This window comes from Eumetopias jubatus, unplaced genomic scaffold (genome assembly GCF_037043125.1).
Source record: "Eumetopias jubatus isolate StellerSeaLion01/CBP00866 unplaced genomic scaffold, mEumJub1_p1.0 scaffold_1, whole genome shotgun sequence".
Classification (NCBI taxonomy): domain Eukaryota; kingdom Metazoa; phylum Chordata; class Mammalia; order Carnivora; family Otariidae; genus Eumetopias; species Eumetopias jubatus.
Window position 1 is genome coordinate 175,206,224 of NW_028274807.1, and position 13,913 is coordinate 175,220,136.

The following is a 13,913-nucleotide window of genomic DNA, read 5'->3' on the forward strand; positions in this document are numbered from 1 at the left end:
GGAAATGCTAATCCTCCCGCAGTTTACACAGGTTAAAACTAGTCAGTCTAACATCAGAAACCACAATTTAAACAACCTCAAACTACAGGAATTAGGATGGAGAGATTCTTTAGAAAGAGGATAGGGTAAGTAAATGCAAATCCCTTGAGTTGAGAGAAACCAAGAAGTATTTGAAGATCAAGTAATCCTTGTTAGGGAAGTTGACAAGAGATGGGGCTAGAAAGATAGATATCCAAAGAGACATCAAGAAGTCACTTTTAGCTACCTTAAAGAATGAGGAACTCATCTTGAGGGCTTTGGGAAGCCATAAATGTGACTTAAGCTTGTCACATTTTCAATTTGAAAAACATGTCCAAGGGGCGCCTGGGTGGCTCAGTTGGTTAAGCAGCTGCCTTCGGCTCAGGTCATGATCCCAGGGTCCTGGGATCGAGCCCCATATCAGGATATCTGCTTGGTGGGGAGCCTGCTTCTCCCTCTCCCTCTGCCTGCCTCTCTGCCTACTTGTGCTCTCTCTCTCTCTCTCTCTCTGTCAAATAAATAAAATCTTTAAAAAAAAAAAAGAAAAGAAAAACATGTCCAAATTCTGCATGCAAAAGAAGCAGTTGCGGTCAGGCTTGCACTCAAGGAGCTTAACAGGGAATCCTGATAGGAAGTGCTCTCCAGATAAGAAGGAACTAGACTTAAGGCAAAACTACTTTTTTTCTTTATTTTCCTATCAGAGCTCAAAGGGCTTAAGTGCCTTTGGCTTCTACAGAAGCCATGACCTTGGCTGTTCCTTGTGCTGCTTTGGAGAAATCACAGGTAGCCCACCACCAAGTGTGACATAGACTCTGAGACTCAGTTCAAAGAGAGCTGAGTGGATGCAGCTCTCTGAATGGCTGAATTAAAAGTATGTGTGGTTTGTTTTTCTAGACAAAGAAAAGAAAACAAAATTCTATTCAGCTCTTGATCTTTGAAAATGTAATCATTCATCTTAATTTTCCATGCTGATTCCAAAGCTAACCAGAGAGACTAATTTAAATTTAGCAAACATTGCTATCACATATTGACTATTACTTATTTTATTATTTATTTTATTTGTTTCTCTTGGTGCTATAATGAAAGAAGCTATTTTATAAACTTTTCACAAACACTAATAATTCACAAGTGCCAAGTGCTTTTGCTGACAAGAGTGCAAGTGATAATAATGGAGACTTCATTTTTAAGCTATGAGTTAGCTCTTAATCAGACTACTTAGCACTGGACATTCTGCTTATCAGTAGCATGTACAATTTCTCCCTCTGCCCCTGCAATGACCAAAAAAATGGAACCTAAACAAATGGGCAGAAAAGAGAAGAAAGCTCTTACCGAGATACAGTTAATGACATTTTTCAAATTTCAAATTGTTGTTTTTGGAATACTACATATATGTTTTATTTATTAGTTTCCTAGGACTGCCATGACAAATTACCACCAACTTAGAGGCACAAACCAATAAATTTATTCTCTTACAGTTCAGAAGCCTTAAAGTCTAAAATGAAGGTGTTGTCAAGATAGATTTGTTCTGGAGGTTCTGAGGGAGAAACCATCCTGTGCCTCTATCCTGGCTTCTGGAGGTTGTCAGCAGTCCCTGGTGGTCTTGGGTCAGCATCACTCCAGTCTTTGTATCTATCTTCATATCACATCACTTCCGTATCTCTGAGTATCTTCCTCTCTTCTCATAAAGACACCAGTCATTGGATTCAGAACCCAATCAGAATCAGGATGATTTCATGTCAGTGGCTGTTAACTAATTACATTTGCAAAGACCTTATTTCCAAATAAGATCCCGTTCTTAATTTCTGGGGGGGGACATGAATTTTGTGGAGGACACTATTCAATCCACAACATTTAACCTTGGCATTTTGTTGAAAGATGTTTTGTGTGGTAACACAGGTTATGTGGAACATTTGGGAAAAACAAAACAAAACAAAACCCTAAATAATAAGCCAAATAAAAGGATTTAAGGCTGTCCTTTTATTCCTTTCATTAGAGCTTTTCCAAATTTCTCCAACCCTTCAACACTAAAATAAGAATTGTGATTCTTCAAGGGGCAATTTAATATTCAGTGTTTTTCCAACTTCTTTGAAGGTAGATTTTTGTTGGTTTTTGGTAGCACCTCATCAATTTATTTTGTTTGCTTTGCTTTTTGTTTTCTTATGTACAGTTCTCTTGAAATGCTGGGGAAGACAAGCCTCAAGCAGTTCAAAAAACGAAGTTCATTTCTTTTCCTGCCTTCCAGTATCTCTTGGAATTCTGTCCTAAACTCTAGTACAGTTGGACTACACATCTTGAGAAACCCAGTTGAAATAATAAAACTTGTCTTTGACTTCTACTGTGATTTTCTGCATATCCTTATAAAACTGGAGCAATCACTTTTTAATAAAAATTATTATAAAATGTTAATTGCTTTCTTTTATGAGTTGGGAGAATGGGGTGGTTTCCTAGAATAATAACTATCATGTAACTAGCACACATTATTGAGCAGACTGAAAATCTTATAAAATATTATTTAGTGTGTTTTAATCCTTACTAGAACCCTGTAGGTATTAATATTATTACTATTTGACAGATAAGGAGAATGACATTCAGAGAGCTAAAACTTGGCCATCTTCACAGAGCTGATAGTAAGAAGCCCATGCTCTTCTCTCCATATAAGTACATATTTCACTGTTTTATCACATTGTGTGTGTATGTGTGTGTGTGTGTGTGTGTGTGTGTGCATGCGTGCACACAAGCATGCTAGATTTACATCACTAAATGTTGTGGATGCTATTTATTTATTTATGTATTTATTTTTACTTTATGAACTCCTTAGGTTTCATTAAATGTGTGTGTAATTGACTTGGAGATAAAAATGTCCATATACATATAACCTCTCACAACAATTTGGCTTTAACAATTGAAACAATGGTACCCCAGCAAATCACAGGAGCTGATTAGCAAGGTTTCAGGGCCGTGCTTGGAACTGCTGACACCTCTATCACTGTTACATTCAGAAAATGTATGAGGTTAGAAACAAAATGGTCTAATTAACCAGGAGCTGCTTCAATATCCTCAATGACTGGACAAAGATCAATCAGAAACTGGAACCCTGGCTGAGAGATGATGCAGAGATGTGTGTCAATGAACAATGACACCAAAATGACTAATAGCCAATTATGTTTATAACCTGAAACAACTGGTTGAGAAATTCTCTAAGGCAGAAATGGGAAATGAAGAGGGGAGTCTCTGAATAATCTCTTATCTCAGAGAAAATGCTTTTGTAGCTCAAGAGTTTTAAAGACTCTGACAGATACAAAAATGGCAAAAGATTAATAGTAAAGTTAATGATCGGAAAGCTCTGTTTTCATCCCTGGCCTACAGGTTTCTTTTTCCTCAGCTATTGGTCACTGACAGACATGGGGGAACTGTCCTAGGGTGGGCAGAAAGTTTCATCAGTGTCCTTTATTTCACTATTTTTGTTAACCTCTGAGTTCCCAGGACCTCCAATAGTGCATGTGCATGTGATAATTGAATATATATTTGGTGAATAAAAAAATGGACAATACAGTTAGGAGTCTAATATAATTAAGGAATTTCCTATAAACCCATCAACACACACTTCATTGAATATAAAGGGTTTAATCTGTTTCTATTTTCATTGTAATGAAGGATAGCTGGAAGAAAGACAAGCAGAGACAAGGGGACTGCCCTAACAGAAACCACCCTTCAAAGGATTTTACAGCACCCTGGAAGGATCTCTCCACCCTTTCCCACAGAACAACGACCTGATAGGTAGATGAGTGTGTGCACAAAAACCTGATTGGGTGACAGGTGCATGGAGGGTTAATCAAATTAAAACAGCTCACCAACAAGCCCATAAAAACCCCTAGACTTAGAAACTCTGCTGGCAACCCTTTTGGGCCCCCTCCCTCTTCAGGAGCTTTGTACTAGTGCTCAATAGGCTTTGCTTTACTATTTCTCAAAAACTTTGCTCTGCTGCCCACTACTCTTTGTTTGGTCTACCTTGACCAAGAACCGTGGGCACTAAAGAAAAAGAAATCCTGCAACAAGTGTATTTTTTTCAAATCAGTATTTCCTTTGAGCTTACTATGTGCCAGGTTCTAGTCTAAGGGCTTTACAAGCCTGATGTCAGTTTATCTTCATCACAACACTTTGTTCATTCCTTCCTCTGTGCCAGTCACTTTTAGAAGCAGAGCATACAGCAGAAAACAAAACAAATAAACAAAAAATCCTTTCTCCTCCTGGATCTAAAAAGAAGAAAGTGATATTACCACCACCCCCTTTTGAGCAGAGCAGTTAAGCTATTTGTCTGAGGTCATCAAGAGCCAGGTTCCAGGGTAGACTTAAATACCTTAGAGAGCCCCTACTGCTAATCAGAGCATACCGCCTCTATACCAGCCACCATAATAAAGGTTTTCTGCACCATATTCCATGTAATATTTCTGCAGCGATCACTCTACTAAAGAAAGAAAGAAGATACAAGCTCTCTGGATGACTCTTCAGCCTGAGCAAATGCCAAAAGCTGTTAAGCAAAGCCCATTGCTAAAACAAATTCTTTCAGATTGTGTCACCAAGGTTAAAGGAGATATTTCCGTAACTACAAGCAAATTAATTTGGAGTTTTGCCTCAACAATAATGAGATGGGGCAATAAGAATGTAACCTTTCATGTGTCTTTTTGCTTTATAACAAAGAGAGCACCTTTCTAGGCTGGGAAAAAAAGGAATTACTTGCCCCTGAATTTTGTGCAAGCCTTTAATAATGCCTCATTAAAAAAAAAAAAAAACAACAACAACAAAACACAAAAACTTACTTGGCTGCTGAACGATGGGTATAGGTTCTTATGTTGAATACAGAAAGTTACAGTGATATGTCCTCTAATAATGTAGAAATAAGATTATGCTAAAGGTGAGAATAGTAAGATTCAATATATAATGAATGAGATCAACTATCTGTCAAAATAGCCCCAGGGGTTGTCTATAACTATGTACCTGAAAAGGTCTGGGAATACCTAGGGTTACTTAAGGGGTAAACTAAGAAGGCAAAACTACAGTACATCTAACCAAAGGCTGTTAAGTCTTAATCAGGTACATGTTACCATGCATGAATAAAGAGCCCATTAACAACATAAAAATGTCTGCACAGACCCAGAAAAGAAAAGCAAAAAGAGTAAAAATTTGGCAGTGTTTTTACAGTACACTTCAGGCAGGAGAGATTTAGCATGACAACTAAGACAATAACAATACTAATGCTGATTATGCATTTAATGGGTGTGGCAACTGGTCTTAAGTGCTTATTTAGGAAAAAATTAAACTTGCCCAAAGGAATGTTTGTCCTTTGCCCAAGGATATAATCTGTATTCCTTGGAATGTTGTGATAATGTATGTGATAAGAGTGTCTATTTACCTGGGGCCTTGGGCCATGCCAGATAGTCAATGCCCACAATGTGATCTATGGTGGGTGCTTTGGGCTACACTGCACAGTCTACAGTAACAATGTGATTTATGGTGCAGTGTGTGAAAGGTAAGGGGAAGCTTGGGCTTTGTGGTATCAGCTTGACCTCTGGAGTGGCTTGGGACTGAAGTAAACCACATGGGCAATCAACCAAATCTACATGATTGAGCATCAACAAAAACCCAACATCAGGACTCAAGTGAGCTTCCCTGCATATTGCCGGTACGTCTTCCCGGGGAGAAGTAAGCAGTGTCTGCACATCTGCTAGGAGAGTACAGCTGGAAGCCCTGCACCTGGGCCTTTCCTGGGCTCTGCTCTATGTGCCTCTGCCCTTGGCTTATTTGAATCTGTATCCTTTCGTTGTGATAAACCATTACAGGGAATATGATGGCTTTGTATTCTGTGAATCCTTCAAGGGAATGATCAAGCTTGAGGGTGATCTTGGGATCTTGAGAACTTGCAGTTAGTATCAGAAGTGAGGATGGTCTTGGAGATTCCTAACCTTTGCAGTATATTACACATACTGTTAGTACGCATAGCTAATCCATGAAGTTCATGATCACATAGCTAAGAAGTAGCAAAGGTAAGGTCTGAACCCAAGAGTCTGACTGCTAAGATCGTACATTTATCACTTTGCAGTACTCCCCACCATCATAGAGAACAATAAGGATGATACTTTGTAAGGGACAGGGAGAATTTACAAGGCTTCACCATAACTCTAACAAGTAACTCTCAAGGCATTTCAGCAGACAGCATCTCTTCTGCTGCCCTGCCTGCCCCTCTCTTGTGGTGTATTCAATAGACTTCTATATCCTTAAAAAAAAGACTATCCATATTTCATGCTGACCAACCAACTTCCTGATACATAATTGTTTTAAAATGTGGGTTTTATTATTATTTAGGTATAATGAGGACAATTGATTGGGAGATGGCTGCCACTGAAAAGACAGTTCCCAAGAGGAGGGGAGATGCCACATCATGCAAGGCCACACAGGGGAGTACTGGGGCCAGTCAGGAGGCAGAGGGAAATGTAGGTAAGAGTGAAGGAACAGGCAAGGCCAGTTAGGAAGTCTTAGGATAGACTAGTTTCTATAATTTCATCAGCCTCTGGAGTGTAGGGGCTATCCCTAATTGTTTGGTGCTTGGCTCTGGAGCCATCCAGGCAGGGGAATAGGGCCAAAGTGTAAGAGCTCAACCTAAGAGTGGTTGGAATTATGGGGTCTGGATTGGTTAGTTTGCACATGAAAGACCGCTCAAAGGTGAGTCCTTTAAAAATGAAGGGGGTGGGGAATCGGAGGGGGAGAAGAACCATGAGAGACTATGGACTCTGAGAAACAAACTGAGGGTTCTGGAGGGGAGGGGAGTGGGGGGATGGGTTAGCCCGGTGATGGGTATTAAGGAGGGCACGTATTGAATAGAGCACTGGGAGTTACATGCAAACAATGAATCATGGAACACTACATCAAAAACTAATGATGTAATGTATAGTGATTAACATAACATAATAAAATTAAAAAAAAGGTGAGTCCTTTAATATCTGTAGGAATTGGCTAGCCTTGGCCGTCTCTCCATGTCCAGCAACACTCAAGATGGCAAAGTATCAGAGATACAGAAAATAAGAAGCCATGATTAATACAATAATCCATAATGCCAGGTAGCAAGAAAAAAGGAATAGGGCATACATTCTTAATGGGGTCCATATCAATCCCCAAAGAAGTAAAACTTGGCTTCAGGGTGTAAAATGTTACTTTTTATGTATAAAGCACAAGAACACATATATTACATAAACAGATATACAGCATATATGGTATTAAAAGTTCATGGGTAGATCACTAAAAGAGCATCTTTGTGGAAATAGGAGAGTGATAATGAAATACAAGTTGAGATGATCAACTCTGTGCTAAGAAAACCAAATCTCTTCTAACTCCACAGAGCTGAGAATCAGACAGAAATGTAATGACTACAACTCCATGATGTTCTGTTTGTGTACCACCATTCCTCTAAGAGATTTCCCATCTTCTCCCTCTAAAATACCAATAACGTTATAAAGACATCTTATAAGACAGAAATTTTCACTTTTAAACAGTCTGGGGGGTGATGCTCACCAAGAGTTTGCTGATCTTAAATTGGCTCAAAAGGATTTCTGGATGAATTGCTCTTTTCTCTTTTTTAATAATTTCTGTTGGATCTGAGGGAATAGGGGAGATAATAAGAAATGCAGTGGGCAGTGCCCACTTTGACAGAATGAAGTAAAATTGGCCCGATACAGAGAAAATTATCATAGAGCCTTAGAAGGATGACACAGGTTTTTGAGGCATTCCATTTTTTTTTTAATTGAGAAAAGACATAAGAAATTCCCTGGGGCAATAGGAATGTTTTATATCTTGCTTTAAGTGAGGGTTTCATGGTGAGTACAATTATTAAAACTCATTGAACTGAACACTCAAGATTACTGTATTTTATTGAATATTAATTATACTTTGACTTTTTTAAAATGAGTACAGTGGGAAGACTGAATGATGACTTAAATCTGAGGTTTACAGGGTTGATTCCTTCATATATAACTAAGTTTGAACAAATAGAGAACTAACCATAAGCTTGTTGTACTTTATGTAACAGATGAAACAGCACTGGAAAATCACATTATTTGTAAAAAGTGAATCATAGAGTTCATGAAAAAATGGAAGCCCAGAGAGGAAGGTAACTTTATAAATATAGCAACCAGAAGAAGAGTAACATTAAAGAAATAATATTCAAGAATATGCACTGATTGTTCACCATATGCTAGGTACTGTATTAGCATTTCAAACTTTTTATTTAAGGTGATGTTCATACCTAACAACTGACCTGTGTGTATTCCTAGAGGCTGTTTGTAATCCACTAAGGATAAAATTACCTTTAATAGTAAAAGTAAGATAGTCTCAATGAAAGAGATTTAGTGAGCAGAGTGTGAGAAGAGACATATAATATAGTCAAGAGTTTGAGGGTCTGAGTTTGTATTATAATTTTGCCACTGATTGTGTGACATAAAATATGTTAACATGCTGAAGCCTAGTTTTATCTGTAGAATGAGGGAGTAGAACACATCTTGGGGGTTATTTTACAGCAAAGGTGGTAGCCCTCTCTATTCTGTTAGCTTAGTAGACATTAATATTCAATCACAGAATTCTTTCCCATTGAGTTCATATTTGCCACCAAGGGATTCTCATTGCAGTCAGTACAAAATGTTGGTAATCATAGCTAACTGATTTGGAGTTAAGTTGGAGAAGACAATATATCACCAGTTCAGGTATAGATAATCTGAATTTCCTGGCTCCAAAAGTCAAAAACTGTTAGATTATTTTATATACCCATTCATTAAACAGATACTTGCTAAGTGTGCTCAGAACGTGCAAGTCAACATGATAGGCAAAGATACTGAAATAAACTGGACAAACCCAAAGGAGTTAGAGGTTAAATGTGATGATGCCTCTACATCTATTCTACAGAATAAAGTGGACAGTGATAACTACAGTGAAGGATGTTTAGAAATGAGGTTGTTGTGTGTGTGTGTATGTATGTGTTAGGGGAGGGGCAAAAGAGTTCATAGGAGACAGCGATTTGGCTGCATGTTGTTTCTTAAGTCATCAAAAATCATATACTTGGGTCACAAGGCTGTTGTGAAATCCTAAGATGGGTATAATAAATTCTGGTATAATATATCAACTTTAGCTACACCAGGCTACATGGCAGTCAACCCATGCTGAGTCTTGCCTTTTACAGCAAATACCTTTTCCAGGCTCTTCCTACATCACCTACAGATACCTGCATGCCAAAGATGTTCTGACAGATTTGTGATACCAATTGAATGAAGTAACTCAAGCCTATTCTAGACAGATATGTAATCACACATGTGCACAGAAAAAAACCCAAAACCAAAATTAACCTATCCCTAAATGCATGGTCCATAAAAGAAAACTGAATTGAGATACCTAATAGAAAAGTATTGATAGAAATTTCATATCATATTTTTCTATAGAAGTTTGGGAGGAAGCCTACCATTCTCCAGGAGATAACTGAATATTCTCTTTTTCTAAATTTAAATTAAGAATTTTAATTGAATTTATGATCAATATTTATATTGGGTACTGGTAATATTAATTTTTACTCTTATAAGGTACAGCCATTTCTCATTTTTCATTTTTAGTTTCACTGAAATAGAAAGCATTTTAAGGGGTGCCTGGGTAGCTCAGTTGGTTAAGCATCTACCTTTGGCTCAGGTCCTGATCTCAGGCTCCGTGCTCAGTGAGGAGTCTGCTTCTCCCTCTCCCTCTGCCCCTCTGTCCCCCCTCCCACCTTGTGCTCTCTGCTCTCCCTCATGATCTTTCTCTCAAGTAAATTAATAAAATCTTTGAAAAAAATGAAAAAAGATCCTTAAAAACCTCAATTGATTTTTTTTGTCATTTTTTAACCAAAATCTAGTCCTAAGAGATCATAGAAAAACCAAATGTACAATGGAATGGCTAATTCTGTGTATCCTGAAATCTTTTAATTTTTTTCTAATATTATCACACTGTAAACTTTCAAAATGTTATTATCAACTCCTGGAAATTCTAAAGGAATAAAATTCTTGCTAATCCCATAAGCAGAATATAAGAACCATCAATATTTTTGGTATAAAATCTTATTTTGGGGGAGGTAGTTTATAAGAAGTGGTGTCTTATAGAAGTCTTTCAGTCCTTTCTAGGTAAGAAGAGAAAGATAAACATGAAGAAATGCAAACATTGCCCTCCAGTTCTGAAAGTACATACCAGCTACTGAGTTCATGAAGACTGACTCCTTCCTACCATCGAGGTGGGGGATACTATTTTTCAGTTGTTCTTGGTTGTTGCTGGATTATTCTCCTTGGATTATTGGGTTGTTATTAGGACTTTGGCATGTGTGTATGTGGCATGGGGAGTAGGCTGATTGTGGGTAAATGAGCACTTGTAAAGGAAGATGAGGAAGAAGAGGAAGGAAGGTTGGTGGCAGTGGGATCCAACACAGATACATGTTGTCCTCTCAAGGGAGTCGTACGGTGTGGGGCTCCTATTTGGGAAAGAGCTGGAAGTATTAAGGTAAGGGTCATCATAAGAGGCCTCAGGAACCTCATGGAGTCAGAGATAGATTGCCCTCACCGACTGTGCAGATTTTGTGTTCCAAAGAACAGCCACACACTGGATCTTTGTTATCTAGGTGGCCAGGGACTGATATGGCAACTGTACAGTGACCCATACTTATAAGGACTCCATACAATAACTTATGAACAAGACACCCTGCATTTTCATTTCTACCTTGGCTTCCCAAATTATGCAACCAATCCCGAGCAGGAGCAATGCTGGATCCCTACCACCAATCTTCAGATCACTCCACCTTCCCTACTGCTGTCCCCATGAAAACTACAGGACCAAAGGTAAAACCAGGCAGTTGCTGGGCTATAGGAAAGAAACTACTGAATTATACTTGGGGAATAATATGAGGACTTGATATGAGGAAATGAAGCCTTTGTAGCCTGACACCATGGCCCATAACTGTGTATGTAAACATACTATATTTTCTATAAAAGATCAAGTGAAAATTATTTCTATGAAGAAGGATTTTTGTACAACATACACAAACTTTAATTATTTAATCTCTGTTGGCTTTCACAACTCAAAGGAATGTAAAGCATGGTAGAAAAGGAAAAAACAATGGTATGTGTGGATAGAACTGACTGGCTACCAAAGAAATACTTCACTATATATTAGGCAGCTTTTTGAGCTTGTGTAGCTCCGTGTGGAAGGCTTTTACTTTAGGGGGAAATCAACCATTGAAACTGACAGTGGGGAAGACCATGAATTGTAAAAACAACAACAAAGGCTTTTTCAAGTTATTCTATGTGGATAAAGTAGGTAAACCTCACATTGAGGCATTTATGAGGACACACTGGCCTTACCTCTTCACCTGCCTTGATTGGTTTCACCCCTCAACTTTTTCTTTTTCTCTTAGGCAATGTGAAAAAGACCTTTATATACGACAAGATTTCTTTTATATGTGTATTTGCCCAGGAATAAGGGGTAGAAATCACACTGAAAAGGGCAGTTTATCATACCTCTTTCCCCCCTCTCCTTTATTTTAATAATAAGACTAGATTGAATGACTTCAGAAGGCTACTGAGTGGGGCAGACATTTAGCCAGTGCAACAGGGGCTCCACACTGTAAAAGGTCTCCCGCCAGCAAGACTGAGCAGTGCTTCTCACCACAGCCAAGTTCAGGTTGTCTTTTCCACTCAGAAAGCTAAATTAGGAGTTAAGAGGTACCAATTTAGCTTTTCATGCTGTAAATAAAAGATGAAAGAACCCTAACTCACAGGAAATATTTTAAAAAAAGAAAAACACCTAAGTGGAAAGCAGGGTGGCTAAATGACTTGCATTTGGATTTTATTTTGCTGGTCATGCCATAAGACTCGATATTTTGGTCATTCTAAATTAAAGATGTCTTTGTGAAAATTTCCCAAAATGAGCAAAATGAAACAGGTCATTTTCTCTCCTGAGTAATTCTCATAGAGTAGGTGGAATTTGTGAAGCCATCTGTGAAAATTGGGTTTGTATTCACAAGAAGGTCTGAAGGTATGAAACATTTTCATATATAAACATACATCTGCAAATCTCTTTTCAAATGCTAGGTAACCCTCCAGGAACACCAACCATCTTTGTGGTTCAATTCTGACACCCTTCTGGGGTTTCTTCTACAAATACATAGAAATAACTCCTTTTATTTTAATTTTTATTTTTTCTTGAGAATTTGGGATTTGTAATCTCTTCCATTTCCTTCAATATACTACTAACATATATACAAATACCTATCTTCTACATTAAATAATAAATACTTCTATGACAAAAGTCATCTTATTCCCTTTTATATTCCTTCTATTATTTGGTGCAGTGCCTTAAAGTTGGCAGATGAATCAATTAATATTTGTTAAATGAATGAAAATAACACAGGCCTTAAATTTATTGATAAGATTATGTCTCTAGGAACTAGAAAATAGTAAGGACAAAAAATAGTACATAGTTCCTAATCTATGCAAGTCTATTTTCTCAATTTATATAATCCTCATAAAACTTCATGAGATGTCATTATTAATATTTCAATGTTTCAAATAAGAACAGTGAGATAGGGAGATTAAGTGATTCAAGTTTACAGAGCAGCAGAGCAAGGATTTGAATGAATGCAGTCTGCAGTCTGTGCTTTTAATTACTATACTATATATAGCTTTTCTAACAGATTATATTTATTGTGTCTGTTGTAAGTGCTTTATAGGCACTAATTCATTTCTATCATGAGTTCTGTTTAAAGAAGCTGGTTATATGCCAGGATGGGATATATTAGCACTTTAACTGGCCTTTAGCAATATCAAACAAGACTGATAATTTTATACTTTTGTGGGTTTTATTCTAATGCAGTGGTTATCAAAATGTCCATTGAGAACCCCTAGGGGTTCCTGATTGCCTTTTAGATTAAGTGTGCAATCAAAGCTCTTCTTGATACCAAAGTGTTTTGTACTTTTCTGTTCTTTTTCTCTTCACATGTTCTAAAAAACATTCTTTTTAAAGAAATGGTTTTCCTTGTGGAAGAGATAAGAATCCTTAACTGTAAAAACTATAGCAAATAAATATAAAGTTAAAAAGGAAATCATGGATCAGCTTCTTAAATTCAACAATTTTAAGCAGAAGTTATTTTGACGTACTGTATCCCATAGGACTTGCTCTATTCACTAGCAAGCCATATGAAATTCCTTATTAGATAAAAATCTAAAAAGCAATGATTATTCCACAAATTTTAGGAATGATTCTTTACTGTCTAACTTTCTCTAATGCAATGATGGTACTTTAAGTGTGTATATATATATATGTGTGTGTGCGTGTGTGTGTGTGTATGTGTGTGTGTGTATTATTTTTAACCATTCCTGGTAGAGCTACTTATTGATCTAATCTATACCAGAAGTGTATTAATGTAATGCTAAAACAAGCACTAGTTGTTCCTGATTCTATAAACATAAACAACATAATCTTATATATTATTATTAACTTTACAGTCTCATATGATTCCCTAATTTGAACTTCTCATGAAAAATACCAAGACTGAAAATGTTCTAATAAATAATACATCATTTCATAAGATTTGCTGTACACATATATGCTTAATTCCTAGGCTTTGTAAGTTTCATGTAGTTTGCAGTTAGCTGTTTGAATTATATCCCAGGACCACTGAAATAACTATTACATATTTTCAGATGTTCATAAGGAAAGTCATCATTATATTCCAGTGAAATCAGTATATTATGGTACTGTAATACAACTAGTTCCAAATTTGGGCATTATTATTATTATTTTAACATGAATTTGTGTTCCTCAAATATGGCATTAACATAAAAATA

At 37.1% G+C, this 13,913-nt stretch overlaps 1 pseudogene; it reads left to right on the forward strand.

The window, feature by feature from the left end:
• Positions 1 to 6,690: 6,690 nt before the first annotated feature.
• LOC114207640 (small ribosomal subunit protein uS2 pseudogene) overlaps positions 6,691 to 13,913 on the forward strand; it is a 64,770-nt pseudogene continuing 57,547 nt past the window's right edge.